This window comes from Rhinolophus sinicus, linkage group LG13 (genome assembly GCF_036562045.2).
Source record: "Rhinolophus sinicus isolate RSC01 linkage group LG13, ASM3656204v1, whole genome shotgun sequence".
Taxonomy (NCBI): domain Eukaryota; kingdom Metazoa; phylum Chordata; class Mammalia; order Chiroptera; family Rhinolophidae; genus Rhinolophus; species Rhinolophus sinicus.
The window spans coordinates 62,045,794-62,066,572 of record NC_133762.1 but is presented as its reverse complement, the minus strand read 5'-3'; the positions used below and the strand labels follow the sequence as shown (position 1 = coordinate 62,066,572).

Genomic DNA, 20,779 nt, shown 5'->3' with positions numbered 1-20,779 from the left:
GTCAGAGCTCATGGGTGTAAAGACTGTGATATATTAGAATAAAGGAAATCCATGAATATCCTCATCTTCACAGAAAAACAACAACACAACAACATTGTTTGCATTGCCTTTATAAACTCCCCATTCATTCAGCTTGAAGGTTCAGCTGATTTTGTCGCCTTGGAACATTTGAGGCCACTTGACATATCCTGATGTTTTCCTTTTACTTTCCCCTTGAACTCTTCAGAAGGGAAGTGAGCTGAGGTTAGGTGATCTGGAAATACTGGAGTGACAGGATAGCAAAGCAGAAATAATCAGAGAGAAGATTCCAGAGGGAGACAGAGATTAGAACACACTGTCTAAGCACAACTGCTAATTTTAGAAAGAGCAGGGAGGCCTGCCACACTGAGAATTGGCACAGCTGCTTTCTTTATCCATGATGCCACCCTGGCCTCTGGCCACCCCATATTATGCTGTGGTTTCTATGCCACGAAACTGTAGTGGTACCAACCTGTAGCCTCCGCCCTGCATGTCCCCTCTGCCCACACACTGTTCTAAGAGAACAGGCCCAAAGGAGAGGGCAGCCAAGGGAACGCATGCTTACAAGTGCCATTGCCACGCAGCTGTGACATCCTGATTGCTTCTCCAAAATGTGCCTTTACTTGACAGTTAGGGAACAGTTATGTTGTTTGCAGGAAAAGTACATGCTTCTGTTGAAAACTGTGTTTTTAGTGAATAAAGTATATTTTTCTACCTGTTGACTATTTTGGTGCCTAAATAGAGTTCTTCACAAGACCAAATACATTATTATGGGTGCAGCTATTCTGTGTGTGGGTGGGAAGTAGCAGCCCTCAGACTCCAGCTGTCCCCACTGCTGTCCCAGAACTATGTCTCTAGCCATGAACAGTTTGTTACCTGGTTAGTGGGAGACCCAGCTGCTACTGCTAAAAGCCTACAGCAATAAAAACTTTGAAAAAAAATATACATAGTATGTATTAAAGGTAATCCCAAATTTTAATTATCTACTAAAATTTTTAAGAAGGCCAAAAGCCACATAATACCAGTATATATAAATTCTAAGGAATAATTTTGTTTGCAGCAAGAATATTCCACAGTATTCCAATGGTGTGCACTCAGTTCTATGATGCTTTTCAGCTCTCACCGTGAACAGCATTCATGGTGGCTGCTGCAGGTAATGACTACTCGTCACTCACCTTCCTATGTTCAATGCACACATGCACATGCTTCCCCACACACATGTGCACACACATGTACAGTCTACTGGCAAACACCTTCTGGTCCATTAAGTGCAAAAAGTAAGGTGAATAAAGAACAGTGATCCAGGCAGGAAGTGGTCTGGCAAACAGAGACATAAGGAGGGCAAGTCCCTTCTTAAAAGCAGGACAAGATCCTAATCTTGTGTTCCGGAAGAAGGAATGTTGGAGACAAGCCTGCCTATGGGGGGGATGGCCATGCAAGCCAGCATTGAAGCACTTAAGGGGGCAGGTGCAGAAGCATGCCTGGCCAAGAAAAATGGGAATTCCAAGTGTTGTCCTGAACAAGGGAGTCATGGCACTAGCCTGCAGATGTTTTCATAAGAGAAACACATTGCAAAAAGTATGAGAAAATCAGTGTGGCTAAAGACATGATGATTTCAAACTTTTCTAATGAAACTCCAAAGCCGATCATCTTTCTTTGCTGTCTATGGAAGATTTATTCATGGCTTAGCTTACATATATAAATCTGATTCTGTCATTCTTCTAGTCAAATGTTGCTCGTGGCCCAAGGGTGAGGCCCAACATTCTTTTTTTTTTTTTTTTTTTAATTTATTGGGGTGACAATTATTAGTAAAATTACATAGATTTCAGGTGTACAATTCTGTATTACATCATCTATAAATCCCATTGTGTGTTCATCACCCAGAGTCAGTTCTCCTTCCATCACCATATATTCGATCCCCCTTACCCTCATCTCCCATCCCCCACCCCCCCACCCCCCCTTACCCTCTGGCAACCACCAAACCATTGTCTGTGTCTATGAGTTTCTGTTTCTCATTTGTTTGTCTTGTTCTTTTGTTGCTTTTGGTTTATATACCACAAATCAGTGAAATCACATGGTTCTCTGCTTTTTCTGTCTGACTTATTTCGCTCAGCATTACACTCTCAAGATCCATCCACGTTGTCACAAATGTTCCTATATCATCTTTTCTTACCGCCGAATAGTATTCCATTGTGTATATATACCACAACTTCTTTATCCATTCATCTATCGAAGGACATTTTGGTTGTTTCCATGTCTTGGCCACCGTAAACAAAGCTGCAATGAACATTGGAGCACACGTGTCTTTATCTCTAAATGTTTTCAGATTTTTTGGGTAGATACCCAGGAGAGGGATTGCTGGGTCATATGGCAATCCTATCCGTAATTTTTTGAGGAACCTCCACACTGCCTTCCATAACGGCTGCACCAGTCTGCATTCCCACCAACAGTGTATGAGGGTTCCTTTTTCTCCACAGCCTCTCCAACACTTGTTACTATTTGTCTTGTTGATGATAGCCATTCTGACTGGGGTGAGGTGATATCTCATTGTGGTTTTGATTTGCATTTCTCTGGTGATTAGTGATGTTGAGCATTTTTTCATATGTCTATTTGCCATTTGTATGTCCTCTTTGGAAAAATGTCTCTTCAAGTCCTCTGCCCATTTTTCAATTGGGTTGTTTGTCTTTTTGTTGTTGAGTTGCATGAGTTCCTTGTATATTCTGGATACTAGCCCCTTATCGGAGGCACTGTTTGCAAAAATCTTCTCCCATTCAGTTGGTGGCCTCTTTATTTTGTCAATGGTTTCTTTTGCTGTGCAGAAGCTTTTAAGTTTCATATAGTCCCATTTGTTTATTTTAGCTTTTACTTCCATTGCCTTTAGAGTCAAATTCATAAAATGCTCTTTGAACCCAAGATCCATAAGTTTAGTACCTATGTTTTCTTCTATGCAGTTTATTGTGTCAGGTCTTATGCTTAAGTCTTTGATCCATTTTGTATTAATTTTGGTACATGGTGACAAATAGCAGTCCAGTTTCATTCTTTTGCATGTGGCTATCCAATTCTCCCAGCACCATTTATTGAAGAGGCTGTCTTTGCTCCATTGTATGTTTTTAGCTTCTTTGTCAAAAATTATCTGTCCATATTTATGTGGTTTTATTTCTGGGTTCTCAATTCTATTCCATTGGTCTATGTGTCTGTTTTTCTGCCAATACCATGCTGTTTTGATTATTGTGGCCCTGTAGTACAAGCCAAAGTCAGGAAGTGTGATACCTCCATTATAGTTCTTTTTTCTTAAGATTGCTTTGGCTATTCGGGGTCTTTTGTGGTTCCAAACAAATCTGATGATTTTTTGTTCTATTTCTTTAAAATATGCCATTGGGATTTTGATGGGGATTGCATTGAATCTGTATATTGCTTTGGGTAATATGGCCATTTTAACTATGTTGATTCTTCCAATCCATGAGCACGGAATGTCTTTCCATTTCTTTGTGTCTTCTTCAATTTCTTTCAAAAAAGTCTTATAGTTTTCAGCATATAGGTCTTTCACATCCTTGGTTAAGTTTATTCCTAGGTATTTTATTCTTTTTGTTGCAATTGCAAAAGGAATTGTTTTTTGTATTTCTTTTTCTGAGATTGCATTGTTAGTATATAGGAAGGCAATGGACTTTTGTGCGTTGATTTTGTAGCCGGCAACTTTACTGTATTCGTTGATTGTTTCTAATAGCTTTTTGGTGGAGTCTTTAGGGTTTTCTATGTATAACATCATATCATCTGCAAAGAGTGATAATTTAACTTCTTCATTCCCAATTTGGATGAGGCCCAACATTCTTAACAACTGGTCTGAGGCCTTTAGTGATCAGGCAACTGCCTACCTCCCCAGCCTGACCTCCTGACCTCACAGGAATTACACACTGGTGCTCCACACTTCTTCTGATCTAAAAACCTGTAAGAGCCGCTTGGCCCATACGAGAACCACTGCCCCTGCCCCCAGTGTGCCCAAGTGCCCACACACAGGCCTGTAACTCCTGCTGAGCTCTTGGGGCTCAGCTGTCCTGATCACTCCCAGCTTCCATGGACTACACTTCTACTTGCTCTGTTCCACTGGGACCCCTGCATTCCCAGTCAGAGGAATTGTCGAACTGCAGAGCCACTGCCTGTTTCCCTGTTCAAATAGGCAGGGCCAAATCTGCCTTGCCCGTCATGGCCCCCAGCATTGTTGCTCATCCCTGGTTTGTTGTAGATACCAGCAAATGTTCCTAAACCAGTGACAAATGTGCAGGCCAGGAAAGGCGCATCTAGTCACTTGGTCTTCCAAAGCAGTCTGCCACTGCAGATACCATCACTTTCCATTATTTGTGAGGTCGTCTTATTCTGTTATTCCTTCCATGACTGTGGGAATGAGATGTAAGTATTTGACAAGCTACACCACAGCTGTGAAACCCCTTCTGTATGTTCTGGATTGTCAGGTGGTTCTTGGACCAGAGGAAATTCTTTCATTTGTAAAGCCAGCCAAGGCATATTTGTCCTGCATCCCAAACTGGATAGCTTCTGTGTGGCATGCTCAGTGCTTGCTGTTTGAAGGGCTCCTCATGGCACCACGGTTTCTTGATATCAAGCAAACCATGTTTAAGGGATTCCAGGAAGGATAGGCTGCCAGGACAGCTGGGGCAATGCCAAAGCCCTGGTTTTCTGTGAGCCCTGCTCATGAACATGATGATTGCCCAGCAAACAAAGCTAGAGTGCAGGGGAGTGCTGCATGGTTTGGCTCTGGCACTGGCCTGATTAAATATGAGTGAAAACCTGAGAATCACAAAAATGAAATTGCTTACCTTTGTGCTCCCCTCCCCGCCCAGTTCCACATCCTGTAATATTATAGAAGTGGTTAATTTTGCAATAGAACTCTTTATTTTTGGAAGAAAAACAAGCACATGTAGCAAAAATATTTATCTTCTTGAGCTAAAAATGAGTCCTTAGGCCTTTTAGAAAAATGTTGGAGTTCGCGCTAATAATTATGACATATTTAAATACTTAGCTCTGAACCAGCAATGTTTTTAATTATCCCAACCTCTTAGCTTTTCATTACATTAGAGCTACGCTAGGACATGTAGTTCTTTTATACAGCAAGGAAAACATGGTCTTCTTTCACTTTAGTGAAGAAGGTACATTGCTCTGTCCACTTCAGGGCATGGATCGAAGTAGACATCAGATCCATTTTTGGGGGCTAGTGTTTTTGAGTACGTGCTGCAAATTTTGACCTCATTGTCCATCCTGAAGGCAAGGTTTTGTAAAGCCAAGCTTTCTCTCATTTTTTTTTCCTCTCCAACAGTCCTGGAAACAATCATATTTTCCAACTTTTGGCAAACATAATACATTTTCTGAAAGATACTGATTAGTCTGATACTACACTCTGTCATAATAATAGATAAATGTTATGAATCATTAACTGAATAGCAGGAGTTAGTTATAAGATAAAAGTCAAATAGAAGCCATCTGCTGAGGCAGGACAGGGTGAGGCAGTGTTGGGATATGGAGGAGCGTACATGTTGGTGACACAGGGAGCTGGTGCTGGAGGCTCTGGTGTACAGGCTGGGTTGCTACCTGACATAGTTGGAAATGTCCAAAAGAATGTGAGACCAAACCTGTGTTTAGGTCAAGTGGCAGTCTAAGAAGAAGAAATGAATTATCAAAGTCAAGAGAGGGAGTAGATGCAGTGTGGGGGCAAGCAGCACAGCAGCAGCAAAGAATCCACAATATTTGCATTGAGCACAGCAGGGGTACTTGAACTTGATCTCTCCTTCCTGACTGATCTCTGGCTGCACGGTATGTATGGGCTGCTCATGAGGAAAGGCACAAGATCTATCCCAACTGGGCAGCTTAACCAAACCTACCTTTGTGTGTATCTGACGTAATCCACAAAAACAAGCAGCCTTGTGGTCCAGTCTTCACAGAGGCTTACATTCAAAGAAAGGCAATTTGATATCTAACATCTTAAAGTAAAATGTAGACCTGGGTGATACAGGAATTTCACACAGTGAATCTCACAACAAAATGTCCCAAGATCCTACTTAGATGCCTCTCTGGTGCCAGAGGGAAGCTGTTTGACACATGTTCAGGCACCACCCAGAATACGGGGTGCTGATGCCTCCTGGGCCCAGGGAGAACAGAGGCTCTGCACATGCGCTTCCTCTTTTTTTCTCACCTGGATGATTCTGAGAAACACTTCCTTCATTCATCAAACAGTTCCAGGGGGTTAAGAACTGGTTGTTGCCCACAGTGGTGACCACTTCAGGGATTCCTCCTTGGACTGGCTCCCTCTCCCTCCCCGTTGACCATCCTGGTAGCACTTCACTGTTCCAGGGACTTTTTCCCAAATAAACTGCCTCAACACACCCTCAGGCTCTGATTTCAGGAAAGAAAGCTAAGGCCAAGATACCTGCTTTCTGGATATTGCAGAACCTGTATTTTACTGAGGTGGAGAGACCTTGTCCAGGTGTGTGAAAATGTTAGCTCTGCTGAGAAAAACTACACCAGCAGAGGATGGGCACACAGACACCAAGAGAATAGGTAGCAAAACCTTCTAGTTCAGCTTTAGTCGGGTCCTGAGGGAAGAAGAAACAACTCTGAAGTGTTCCTCACCAGCATGTCTGACCATAGCCACAGAAACCACAGCTCCTTTTTGGTGTATTCACTTGTATAGGTGCCCTGGACTAACCCTCCATGGTAAATGCCTTTATGCCCATTTTGTAGATGGAGAAACTGATATTTAAAGAGGTTGAAGAGTTGATTGAATGTCAACGAGCTAAAAACGATGAGCTGGATTTAATCTCACCCACCAGACTCTGACCTGCCCCCTTCTACTACACCATAGAGTGTCCCATGGTCCTAGACATGCTCAGGTGTCTCTCTAGGCTCTGGTTGTAAAGGCCTGGAGCTGAGTGGAGCAGGCAGCCTACATTTGCACTATCTTAAAAGAGAAATTAAGGCTCTCCCAGAATGAGAGTGAGACTAAAGAAATGTGCAGGTGAGAGTCATTAACAGCATGGTCCACAGAAGCCGAAGAACAGGTAGATGCAATCGACCGAAGAGATCTAGGGGGACCTCAGGGGACACAGCACTGTCAGCCACACTCAGCCTCTGCCCTTTGAAACAAGAAGTACTTGGATGAAAGAGAGAACATCAATCACCCCTCTTACATAGCATTCTGTAGGCCTTCCAGCACCACCATCAGTTTTGTGCCAAGAATCTAGAATTTGCCGTTCCCCTCATCTTTCTTGGGAAGAGTACCCAGCAAGCCCTGACAGTCTTGCCAACTGTCTTTAAGAACAATAACCAGCTGTCTCTGCTTAGGAAGACATGCTGGATGGGTTGAACATATTCTTGCCTCATAAAATGCCAGGTCATAGATATTCTAATTATGCTCAGTTTAGATATGAGGAAACCCGGGCTCTATAAGTGAGGACAGAGAGTGAGGGAAGTGGCAGATGCTCACTTTGAGGTCTGCCTGGCTCCTAGGTCTGAGCTCCTCAACCGATGGTAAGCATTCGGCAGACTCCCAACAGACACCCTCTGTTAATGTTGCTATTGGCAAAGTTGAAGACAAGGCTAGATCTGAACCCCACTCTTTCACTCACTAGCTGTGTGATGACAGGCAAGATACTCAGTCCCCAACACTCAGCTTCTTCATCTCCCAGGATCACTCCTACCAACCCCCACAACTCAGATCAACATTCAATGAAGTTATGTGTATAAAGAACCTATCTTATTCTCAGGTGCAATTGATTGCAAAAATTGCCCCAAATTCTTCCCAAACCTCATCACATCCAGTCTCCAATGTAACTTTATGGCTCCATCCATTAAAAGGTGGAGGCTATTTCCCCATCTCCTGAATCTAGGCTGTGCCAAGTGACCTGCTTCGGTCAATAAGACCAATTAGCTAATGCTAACATGATATCAGTTTGGAAAACAGTATGTGTTGAGGCCTGCTGCTGCTGTTGGGCACACTGCAGACTCCAGTTTGGGAAGAATCCTGGGCCAGCCTACTGCAGAAGGAGAGGTTTATAGTCCAGTTGGCCCATCAAGCCCGTCCATAGCCCACCAATCCACAGACATATGAGTAAGGCTTTTGACTGGCATCTGACCACAGCTGCCTGAGTGAGCCCAGGCAACACCACGTGAAGTACAAGCAATCTATCCCAGCAGGCTCAGCCTGCATTGACAACTCTCAGAATTGTAAGCAAATAAATGATTGTCATTTTAAGCCACTGGGTTTTGGGGTAGTTTGTTATGCAGTAGATAATTGATACACTTGTACTATAGAGGTTGCCTAAAATATATTCACTTTCTCTCTTCCTTGATTCTCTTCAAAGTGATGTAATAGATGGAGAGGCAAGATTGCTGATTTGGAAATCAGTAACCCAGATCTGAGCTTGACTGCCCTCCACTCGGCGCCTCTGGAACTATTTCCTCACCTGTAGAATCAGAGGGTGGTACTAGGTGATCGAGAAGGGCTCCTCCAACTCTAACGTTCTTACATCCTATTGCATCTTTCTTCCTATTCTAAATTCTCACTTCAACATTACCTCAGAAATTTTTCTAGGTTTTTAATATTTCTCCTTTTATTCCTGATAGCAATTCATGTTTTTCTTAGAGCCTCACCTGCCATGTCTACATTGAACATCTGAATGGTAATCTTTCTGTCCTTCTGAGTCAGTAAGTTCCTACTTTAATAAGATATTGCAGCCTTTCAATCCCTGGATGTCACCAATTTAAGTCAAACAATTTAATAACACACATTGGGCGAGGGAGGCAAGGAAAAACAGGATTAATTGCATTGTTTTAAAATCAGGTATACCATTCTTCATCTTTAGTATTACAATCAATGTCTGAGCCCAAGTATTTTACATATTCGATCTAAAGATGATTTCTGAATGAGCACCGTTGACCCCTAGACACCACACACAGCACCACATGGGCATTTTGTAATCCTTGCCCATGGTCTAAATCCTTTAAGTTCAAGACATATTAAGGGGGTGGGAGATGAGGGTAAGGGGGATCGAATATATGGTGATGGAAGGAGAACTGACTCTGGGTGATGAACACAATGGTATTTATAGATGATGTAATACAGAATCGTACACCTGAAATCTATGTAATTTTACTAACAATTGTCACTCCAATAAATTTAATATAAAAAAAAATACCAAAAAAAAAAAAAGACATATTAAGGGATATCTATTTGAAAAAACTCAAATCTGTGTTTCCTCTCACCAAGCCACCTCTCTGGGGATATAACAGCTTCTGAAAGTAGTCCAGAGGCCTGACATTTGGATGGGTGCTTGAGTGACACTTCTTTACAACACATGAATTGGCCCCACTGAACTCTCTTATCTCTGAAAGTTTTGTAATCTGTTCTAGGAGATAAGCATTGTTTAGAAGGTACCCAATATCCCAGAGATTTGACAATTTCTACTGTGTCCCACTGCAGTCCCTCATTTACTTTCTTATTTCAATATTGCATCATAGCATAATAGTTATGATAACATTCCAAGCAACAACTAGGGACCTACATTTAAAAGAAGCCACCCGATGTTTGCAGCTACCATTCTGGATCAACTGAAGTGTCCACCAGCAGCCCCGGACCCCTTCCCTTAGCTGGCATATCTGCTAGGAGCAGGTGATATCTCTCTCTTCATTTGAGATTCCTGGCCCTGACAAGTTTCTTTTTTTTCTTTCTTTTTTATCTTTCAATAGTTCTCTACAATACGATTTTTTTTTAAATTTTATTTTATTAAATTTATTGGGGTGACAATTGTTAGTAAAATTACATAGATTTCAGGTGTACAATTCTGTATTACATCATCTATAAATCCCATTGTGTGTTCATCACCCAGAGTCAGTTCTCCTTCCATCACCATATTCACCCCCACTCCCCTTACCCTCTGGCAACCATCAAACCATTGTCTGAAATAAGTCAGACAGAAAAAGCAGAGAACCATGTGATTTCACTGATATGTGGTATATAAACCAAAAACAACAAAAGAACAAGACAAACAAATGAGAAACAGAAACTCATAGACACAGACAATAGTTTAGTGGTTGCCAGAGGGTAACGGGGGCGGGGGGTGGGGGGTGGGAGATGAGGGTAAGGGGGATCGAATATACGGTGATGGAAGGACAAGTTTCTTTTGCAATGAAGTGTAAGGCGCATTAGGATTGTAGAAACACTAAAAGATATGCGTGTGTATGTAGGGGGGAGGACAAAAAAAGACAACATTCATCTGGGGATCTTCAATCTGTGTGAGTAGCATGGGAGAAAAATAATGAATAATAATAACAATAATACCCACCACATCATGAAATTTTCCCTTTTCTTTAAAATTATCCTCTTCTTCAGAGACATATATTTTTTGACCCCACAATCCAATGTGGTTTTTCCCGACAACTGTCAATCACTGAGTATTTGTTCAGTACCTGGGATGTGCCCCAGCAAAGAGCTGTACAAGTATAAATACAGTGTTCTAAGAGAGCCCACCCATATAACTGGGAGAGAGAAGTTACACATTCATCCCACAAGAGAAGAAAATGTGTATGTTTGAATGTTAAATTGAATAAGGCATGTTATAAAAATTAAGCCTTTGAAAATTTTAGGAAATGCAAGACTCCCACTCCATACTCAAAAATCACTTATAAGAGCCAGGGTACAGAGTTCCAAAGCATTGGCCTGAAACTTTCAAAGTACCTAGGACATGGAGATAGTCAACAGAACTCAATACAGGGGGCAACTGCAAAGACATTTTCTTCCTTTAACTTCTGTAACGCTCAGTTTTGGAGGGAGTACTCTACAGGCAACCAGAGGTGACCAGTGATCACGTGTTATACTGTACTCAGGAAGGTGCCTGTATGCTATATTAGGATAAGTCCAATTTAAAATTCAAACCGTACCCTAGAGGCAAAGGCGAGTCAAAACTGTAACCGAAGCTGGTGTTCTCTTGACAAAACAGCGTCAACTCAAAGTCTAGACAAGCAAAAGTGCACTAATGGAGAGGCAGGGAACCTGGGTCAGGCTTCTCCTGCATATTGGGTGCCTGCAGAAATCTGTTAACCTTTTCGTAAAAAACCTCAGCTTCTTCATCTGATAAACAGGAACAATGATTCTCCACCTCTAGTGAGTCTAACAATATCTATCTGCTCAGCTCAGTGGTTCAGATGAGAGAATGTTCTATTTAGAGAAGAATTCAGGAACAGTAAGCAACTTTACTAAGGTAAGGTGGCATTTTCCTCTCATTTGAGTTCTTCCAGACGGAGAAATGTATAATATCCATTTCTGAACATTCCTGACCACGGCCTTGCAGCTCTGGGATCTAGAGGAGGAATCCCCCGTTGTGCTTTCCCATGTTTTGAAGAGAGATGGATGTGATTCAGGTGGGTAAAAACAAACCACAGGTGGTGCTGGTTCAGCTAACCTGTTCCTCCAACTCAAATGTGTCCTCTCGTTGCACTCTGACTTTGGTATTCTCTTTGGGCTGTTGAAGTTCATCAAAGGAACAACAGGACCTGCTGTTCTGGCACTACCTCCAACTCCTACCTATGTAAACTCCACAAGAGGAGGCATGGCAAAGGAAGCAAGGAACACCTTCTGAGGCAAAGGGTTGTTTACCAGGCTGGAGGAGGGCTCGGCCCCTAGGTGGGTTTCATAAGGCATAACCAGCCTTGAGCACGAGGGGCAAGCCTGCACTGGCAAGACGGGGGCTAGTGGCAAGTCTGTGTCTGGGGTAAAAATTGGCTCACAGATGTTTTTTCTAAATCACTTTTGACCCTCTTTGTGGTATATCTTTCACAGCTCATGAAATCCAAACTGAAAACATGACTCCCTGCTAACAAAATGCAGACTTGGGAGTTGGCCCTCCCTTGGCTCTGGCTCCCATCTACCTACTCTCCTCAGGATTGTGCCAACACCCCATTTCCCACCACAGCCACCCTAGTTTCCTTTCAATTCCAACTGCAAAGAGCCAGCCACGACTGGACAACAGACCTGCTTCAGGTTGGGTGGGGGTCTTGGAATCTGGGCCCTGCGCCTGGTAACCCCTGTATGGTTAGCTGGTTAAGACTTGAACAGATGCCAGACCTATAAAGTGGGTCCTTATCAACCTCAAAGAGGAACCAGAGCTTGGAGAAGCCTTTAGGACCAAGGGGAGCCATCTCCTCCCTTGGTGGAGCCAGGTATCAAATCCCTGTCCTCTGAGTCCCAAGTGGCTGCCCCTCTCCCTCAGCCTCTGTCATCCTCAGATTCCCAGACACCTGCCCCTGGCCACTTGCCAGACGGGAACACCGGCGGGGGCCAGGTCTGCCTGGGGTAAAGTTGGCGGCCACCTTCTTGCAGGGAACTTTCCTCCTCCTCCTCCTCCTCCTCCTCCTCCTCCTCCTCCTCCTCCTCCTCCTCTTCCTCCTCCTCCTCCTCCTCCCTCTGCCCCCTCCCCCTCCCCCTCCTCCTCCTCCCCTTCCCTCCCTCCCCCTCTTCCCCTTCCTCCCCTCCCCCTCCTTCTCCTCCTTCTCCCTCCTCCTCTTCCTCCCCTTCTACCCCCTCCTTTTTTTCCTCCCTGCCATCCTCCCCTGGAGCCCGTGGCTGCTGTCTCCTGCACGCGTGTCGCCAGGCTCCGCAAGCCGAGCGGCGTGCCCCGGAGCTCCCCTTCCTCAACCCGCAGGCCAGGCGCGCGCCGCAGGAGTCTCCCCTCACCCCTTCCTTTCCTAGGATCCACAAGGCCAGGAGCTCCCAGCCGCCCGCGCTGCCGCCGCTGTCTGTAGTCCTGCGCTCCAGTACGCGCCGGACTGCTGGGGCGCGGGCGGCTAGCGCGGGCGGCAAGCGCAGAGCGGGCATAAGTGGGGGTAGAGCAGCGGTGCAGAAGGGATCGAAGAGAAGGGGAGGGCAGATAAGGAGCGAGCCGAGGAGCTGAGGAGCAAAGGCGGGAGCCGCCCCGCCCCGCGCCCCTCACGCTTGCTCGCTCCGGAGACTTGCTGGAGGCCGCCTGGGCGCACTAACCCGGGCACCTTGTGCCGGAGGTAAGTCCCACCGCCCAGGCACTGCGGGCGGCGGAGGGGCTGGCTCGAGCGGGGCGGGGGCTTGCGGGCGGGCGGCGAGCACCAGAGGCGGCCCCGCGAGGGAGGGCGTCCTGGCTCCGCCTGGAGCGCGCAGACCCGGTGGCGGCGCGCGCCCGGCGTGAGTCCGGGTGGTCGCTGCGGCGGCACCCGTGAGGCGCGAGGTCGCCAGCCGCGAGGGGAGGACAGAGCGGGCGAGGAAGATGCCGAGGAAGGGGCGGGGTGCTCTCAGCTCAGGCTGCAGCTTGGCTCCTCGCCATCCCTGGCGCCCAGGCGACACGGAGGGGCTGCTGCGTATAGTCCGTGGAGCTAGTGAGCCCGAGATCTGGGGGCGCAGCAGAGCTGGGCTGCCCAGGCCGTGACGGCGCACTGTGGGCATGGGCTCTGCGGGTTCGGTCGACATTCTGGAGCGACCCGAAGGAGACTGGCTGCGGCTGGTGAGTGGGCAGCCGCGGAGCTGGGGACCAAGGTCCACCTGTGGCCAGGAAGGAAAGCGGGCTTCGATTTTCACATAGCTGATGGGAAAAGGAAGGCGAGGGTTCAAATGCGCTGGGGTTGGAATCTCCTAACAGGCGACCTGGACGAAGGCAGGAACTCCCCGAATCCCTCATGCCGACGAGGACAGGACAGGCATCGGTGAACTGCCTGGTCCCTGGGAGCCACCAGACCAGGCGCGGAGAGGGAAGCAATTGGGTGCGTATGGAGGGTTCAAGTTCTAGTCTCGATTTCCCTAGGTATGATTCCGGACTCTTTGTGTGCGCTTTCCCAGCAGTAGGGAGAGGAACCTGGACGACAGAGTTGAGCATTTTCCTTAGGGAAGGGGTTTGGATAGCTGTGCATTTTCTCTATGATCCAAGAAGAATGGGTGCTCGCAACCCTGCTTTGGGAAGGCTGCTAGGTGGTCGCTTGACTTTTCTGAAGAACTAGAGGAAGGGGTCCGCTGGTCGCATTTAATTTCCTCTGGGGTCTGCTCTCACGCAGAGGTTTGGACTCCTAGCACCCAGACTTCAGGTGCTGGAAGCCCTTTTGCGTCAGATGCGCTAGCGCTGCCATGCTACTGGCGGGCACTGGATGTCTGCACCTTCCTTGGCCAGGTCCTGGTGTTTAGGGCAGCACTATCCGAGGCTGATTTGGGGACTAGGGCGTGCGCTACTCTGTTTTCAGGCGGTGGGGCGTGCGCGCGAGTCTGTCCGTCCCACTCCTGCTGGCCAGTGTGTTTGGTCAGAGCCCAAAAGAAGAGGCGTGTTGCGCAGACCTGCAGTCTGTAGGGTGAGCAGCCTGGTAACAAACCCAGGAGGAGCGAGCCAACTTTTCTTTGCTGAGGTGCGGTTACCTGGGCAGTGCCGTTGGTTCAGGAATGTAGTCCTCCAAGAGGGGTCTGAAATTCTCCCAGCAGTTAAAGTGAAAATTAGCCGCCAAGGGGCCGGGGTAGTCTGAGGTCCGTTCTAGCGAGGACAAGTCCGTTCTAGTAGCTGGAGCTGAATTTTCTGATGAATTGTTGCATGCTTTGTGCCTTGCAGTTGTGTGGAATGTCTTTCTGGAGATCACACCACAAGTGCTGGGCCTGTGGGATGTGTGAGGAAGAGCCCTTCCTCCCTCTGGCTAACACCCTCTGGCACTTTTTCAAGGAGCAAATGTTGATTTATGGCTAATCTGGTGCCCTCTCCCACCCTGCCCCCACCTACTTCCGGAAAATGTAATAGTCCTTATCAAGAGGGACCTTGTTAAATAAAGGAAATAATTGGGAAATCTATGTTTCAAGTTTTTTTTTATTATGGAAAATTTCAATGGTACGTAAGGATAGAGGGAATAGTACACTAAATCTCCAGTGTACACCTCATCCCGCCACCACACTCATTAACTTTTTGCCCTTCCTCCGTGTTTACTGCCCCTTCTTGGAGTTCTGGAGGCCATGTTTGATGAAGGATTTAAAAACCCATTGCAAGCTATTTCACCTCTAGATGCATTCCCCTGTATCTCCAGCTGATGAAGTTTCATATCATTTTCACCTACTCAGAAATGACTGCTTTAAATGATTCCACCAGAACATATGTGATGTTAAAATAAAAACAAAAACACCCCCCATTTTCATTTTGGGATAGAAAAAGAAAATCTGCTAACATTCCTTGAGACATGAAGTGGGGAACTAAAGGGAGAAGGAGAAACCCAGATCCTGGGAAAAAGAGACACTTGAAACAACATAGATTTGACTTATACCATTTGATGTGCAGGGGATAGGCAAAAATCCAGTTGAACCATGATAGACAAAAAAACCTTTTTTCTTTTTTTGGTAAAAGTTTTAAAAATAATTTCATAAATAATAAGCAGTTAATTTCTTCCATATTTAGCATGACATAATAGTACTACACTGGACTCAACTCATCTTTCTCATTAACTCTAACTCAAGTTTTCTGGGAGTTATTACTATTATAAGAGAATACAAACATATTTTCTTATTCAAGTTTTCTATCAAAGATAGTGCTATTCTGAGGTTCTGAAGAGTACTAAATATTTCATCTCTTAATTAGAAAACATTTGATCATAACACCAATCACATCACCCACTAGAGAGACACTACTTGCTCAAATTTAGTTCCAAGTGTGGTTATTGTTGGCTAGCGAATAGCGTGGAGAAAGCCTCCAGAGACAGTGGGGGGTGACCCCCACACACACATGCTTACATGGTCCTCTCCCAACCTGCACATCTCTGCACCATCCTTTATATAAAAACCATTCCTAAAAACTGTCAATGATGTTCTTGGAGGATTCAGTCAGACTTCTGAATATCTTTATAAGTTACACTATTTAAAGGTATCCTTAGCTAACCTTTTGTAATATGAATAACCATCCTGTAAGTGAGCAGTTTTATGTCTTTTTTCCCTCAAAGAAAACCTTGTCTTTCCATGACAGTATGACTCTGAGCCTCTCCCGCCTTTGCAGGGCCCCCGTGCACATTGGAGATTCTCATGGCCAACACAGACTGATTGTGACCTATAGTTTGAGCAGACTTCAAGTTACCAGCAAAATTCTTTTAATGAGTGGATGATGGTGGCAAGGATTGAAGGATGGAGTGTTCATTTGTCAGTAGCCGTGAAGCAATGGGGCTAAATGAGTAGCAAAACATTCTGTTCTTTCAATGGAAAGTCAAAAGGTTGTTTTGTGGAAACACGCTGGCGTGAGATGACACTGGAGCCATAGCTTTTGACCCAATATCTTTATATTGCAGACATTGGACCAACAAAACATTGGACTCAAAAAAGCAAAACATTAAAGATATTCAAACATTAAATATTCAAAACATTAAAGATAGGCTGACCAGCATCCTGCCCATGACACCAGAATTGGAATGAAGTAGGTAGGTTTTTTTTTTTTTTTAAGTAGGTAGTTTTAACAATGATTGTTCAATATTCTCTGTGCAAGATATTTAGATATTTCAAATTATTCCTGAGGGTTCATAAACATGTGTTTTAAAGAGAAGCTGCAGTAACTCTTTCAGGTACCAGGCTACAATTCAGTGTCCTCATTGTCACTTTATTTACTTCAAGCAGGCAGTATACTACATTGCAACTGGGAGTGGGGGAGAGAGGAGTCAGTGAGACACACATTTGTGATTTTCCCATATCTGTGGCTGCCCTGCCTCCCCATTATAATTTTTAGAGTGCCTGTGGAAGACTTAGGTTTTAAACTCTGGGCTCTGTTGCTTGTGTGCTCAATGATCTTAGACCACTTAAATTTGTCACCCCAATAAATTTAATAAAATAAAATTAAAAAAAAAATTTTGTGAGATTCTTTTTCTTTTCAACCATGTTCTTTCCAGGAGTTTGAAAACAAAATGTCTATGGTTGTCACAATTTTTTTAAATGGGGAAGACTATTGAGAACACGTCAGTGTCTTAACTGAATGTTTCCTTTGCATCCCATGGCTCTCTCAAACAGGAAAGGACTCCAGACCTTTATTTTCACGTGTGTCCTTGTTGAGGAGAGTCAGAATAAGGACAGTGTGTACATGTCCATGCAGGTAACATTCTCATATAGGGATGTGCTTGAGTGGTTTAGACATTCAGGTGGGCAGGGATTTAGAGGAAAGATGTATAGGAAGGCTTATGAGCAATAGCTCATGAAATGTGTCATTAACACAACTAAACTGAAATTCATGTCACATTACAAAAGTTATATGATGCATGTTCTCTAGGATAAAACATTATAAAAGATAACCAATAAACCACAAAGCACCATTTTTTATTATTATTAAATTTATTGGGGTACAATTGTTAGTAAAATTACATAGATTTCAGGTGTACAATTCTGTATTTCATCATCTATAAATCCCATTGTGTGTTCAGCACCCAGAGTCAGTTCTCCTTCCATCACCATATATTTGATCCCCTTTACCCTCATCTCCCACCCCCCAACCCCCTTACCCTCTGGTAACCATAAACTACTGTGTCTATGAGTTTTTGTTTCTCATCTGTTTGTCTTGTTCTTTTGCTGTTTTTGGTTTATATACCACATATCAATGAAATCAAATGGTTCTGTGCTTTTTCTGTTTGACTTATTTCGCTTAGCATTATAATCTCAAGATCCATCCATGTTGTCACAAATGGTCCTATTTCATCTTTTCTTAATGCCGAATAGTATTCCATGGTGTATATATACCACAACTTCTTTATCCATTCATCTATCGAAGGACATTTTGGTTGTTTCCATGCCTTGGCCACCATAAACAAAGCTGCAATGAACATTGGAGCACACGTATCTTTATGGATAAATATTTTCATATTTTTTGGGTAGATACCCAGGAGAGGGATTGCTGGGTCATGTGGTAATTCTTTTCATAATTTTTTGAGGAACCTCCACACTGCCCTCCATAATAGCTGCACCAATCTGTATTCCCACCAACAGTGTAAGAGGGCTCCCTTTTCTCCACAGCCTCTCCAACACTAGTTACTCTTTGTCTTGTTGATGATAGCAATTCTAACTGGGGTGAGGTTATATCTCATTGTGGTTTCTATTTGCAGTTCTCTGATGATTAGTGATGTTGAGCATTTTTTCATATGTCTATTTGCCATTTGTATGTCCTCTTTGGAGAAATGTCTCTTCAAGTCGTCTGCCCATTTTTCAATTGGGTTGTTTGGTTTTTTGTTGTTGAGTTGTACGACTTCCTTGCATATTTTGGATATTAGGACCTTATTGGAGGCACTGTTTGCAAAAATCTTCTTCCATTCTGTTGGTTGCCTCTTTATTTTGTCGATGGTTTCTTTTGCTGTGCAGAAGCTTTTAAGTTTCAGATAGTCCCATTCGTTTATTTTAGCTTTTACTTCCATTGCCTTTGGAGTCAAGTTCATAAAATGCTCTTTGAACCCAAGGTCCATAAGTTTAGTACCTATGTTTTCTTCTATGCAGTTTATTGTGTCAGGTCTTATGCTTAAGTCTTTGATCCATTTTGAATTAATTTTGGTACATGGTGACAGGTAGCAGTCCAGTTTCATTCTCTTGCACGTGGCTTCCCAATTCCGCCAGCACAATTTACTGAAGAGGCTGTCTTTTCTCCATTGTATATTTTTTGCTTCTTTGTCAAAAATTTTCTGTCCATATTCATGTGGTTTTATTTCTGGGTTCTCAATTCTATTCCATTGGTCTATGTGTCTGTTTTTCTGCCAATACCATGCTGTTTTGATTATTGTTGCCCTGTAGTACAAGCTAAAGTCAGGGAGAGGGAAAACTCCAACATTGTTGTTGTTCCTTAAGATTGCTTTGGCTATTCGGGATCTTTTGTGGTTTCAAAAGAAATCTGATGATTTTTGTTCTATTTATTTTTAAAATGCCATAGGGATTTTGATGGGGATTGCATTGAATCTGTATATTGCTTTGGGTAATATGGCCATTTTAACTATGTTGATTCTTCCAATCCATGAGCATGGAATGTCTTTCCATTTCTTTGGGTCTTCTTCAATTTCTTTTAAAAATGTCTTATAGTTTTCAGCATATAGGTCTTTCACATCCTTGGTTATGTTTATTCCTAGGTATTTTATTCTGTTTGCTACAATTGCAAAAGGAATTTTTTTTTTAATTTCTTTTTCTGAGATTTCATTTCTGGTATATAGGAATGCAATGGACTTTTGTACGTTCACTTTGTAGCCAGCAACTTTTCTGTATTCGCTGACTGTTTCTAATAGCTTCTTGGTAGAGTCTTTAGGGTTTTCTGTATATAGTATCATGTCATCTGCAAAGAGTGACAGTTTAACTTCTTCATTCCCAATTTCTGTGCCTTTTCTTTCTTTGTCTTGCTTTATTGCTGTGGCAAGGACTTCCAACACTATGTTGAAAAGCAGAGGTGATAGGGGACAGCCCTGTTGTGTTCCTGAACGTAGAGCAAAGGGCTTCAGTTTTTCACTATTAATTATGAGATTAGCTGAGGGTTTCTCATATATGGCCTTTATTATGTTATGGTGTTTTCCGTCTATATCTATTTTATTAAGTGTTTTAATCATAAATGATGTTGTGTCTTGTCAAATGCTTTCTGCATCAATTGATATAATCACGTGATTTTTGTCCTTTATTTTGTTTATGTGATGTATCACATTGATGGATTTGTGGATGTTGAACCATCCTTGTGCCCCGGGGATGAACCCCACTTGGTCGTGATGAATAATCTTTTTAATGCATTGTTGCATTCGATTTGCTAGAATTTTGTTTAGGGCTTTTGCATCTGTATTCATCAGAGATATTGATCTGTAGTTTTCTTTTTTGTGTGTTGACTTTACCAGGTTTTGGTATCAGGGTAATGTTGGCCTCATAAAATGAGTTAGGGAGTACTGTCTCTTCTTCAATTTTTTGGAAGAGTTTGAGCAGGATTGATATTAAATCCCCTTTGAAGGTTTGGTAGAATTCACTAGTGAAGCCATCTGGTCCCGGACTTTTGCTTTTGGGAAGGTTTTGGATGACTGATTCAATTTTGTTACTGGTAATGGGTCTGTTCTGATTTTCCAGTTCTTCATGGTTCAGCCTTGGAAGGGTATGTGTTTCTAAGAACCTGTCCATTTCTTCTAGGTTATTGAATTTGGTGGCATGTAGGCCTTCATAGTATTCTTGGATGATCCTTTATAGTTCTGTGGCATCCATGATAACTTCCCCTCTTTCATTTCTGATTTTGTTTGTTAGTGTCTTTTCTCTTTTTATCTTAGTGAGTCTAGCCAAGGGTTTGTCAATTTTGTTAATCTTTTCAAAGACCCAGCTCTCTGTCACATTAATTTTTTCTATTGTCTTTTTGTTCTCTATTTCATTTAATTCTGCTCTGATTTTTATTATTTCCTTTCTTTTGCTGAGCTTGGGTTTCATTTGTTCTTTTTCTAGTTCTTTAAGGTGTAACGTGAGGTTATTTATTTGGGATTTTCTTGTTTCTTGAAGTAGTCCTGTAATGATATAAATTATCCTTTTAAAACTGCTTTCACTGCATCCAAAAAATTTTGGTAGGATGTCTTTTTATTCTCATTTGTTTCTATGTGTCTTTTGATCTCTCCTCTTATTTCTTCTTTGACACATTCATTCTTTAAAAGTATGTTGTTCAACCTCCACGTATTTGTGGTTTTTCCTGCTTTCTCTTTGCAGTTGATATCCAATTTCAAAGCCTTGTGATCAGAGAATATGCTTGGTATGATTTCAAAATCTTAA

General features: G+C 43.4%; 1 protein-coding gene across 6 annotated transcripts in view; it reads left to right on the top strand.

The window, feature by feature from the left end:
* Positions 1-12,551: 12,551 nt before the first annotated feature.
* SYNDIG1 (synapse differentiation inducing 1) overlaps positions 12,552-20,779 on the top strand; it is a 154,402-nt gene continuing 146,174 nt past the window's right edge. The window contains exons 1-2 of one of the 6 annotated variants that reach the window (XM_074317310.1): positions 12,552-13,074; positions 13,683-13,803. The gene's annotated coding sequence lies outside the window, so the exon portion shown is untranslated. The other 5 variants (XM_074317315.1, XM_074317312.1, XM_074317311.1 and 2 more) reach the window with 5 other exon arrangements.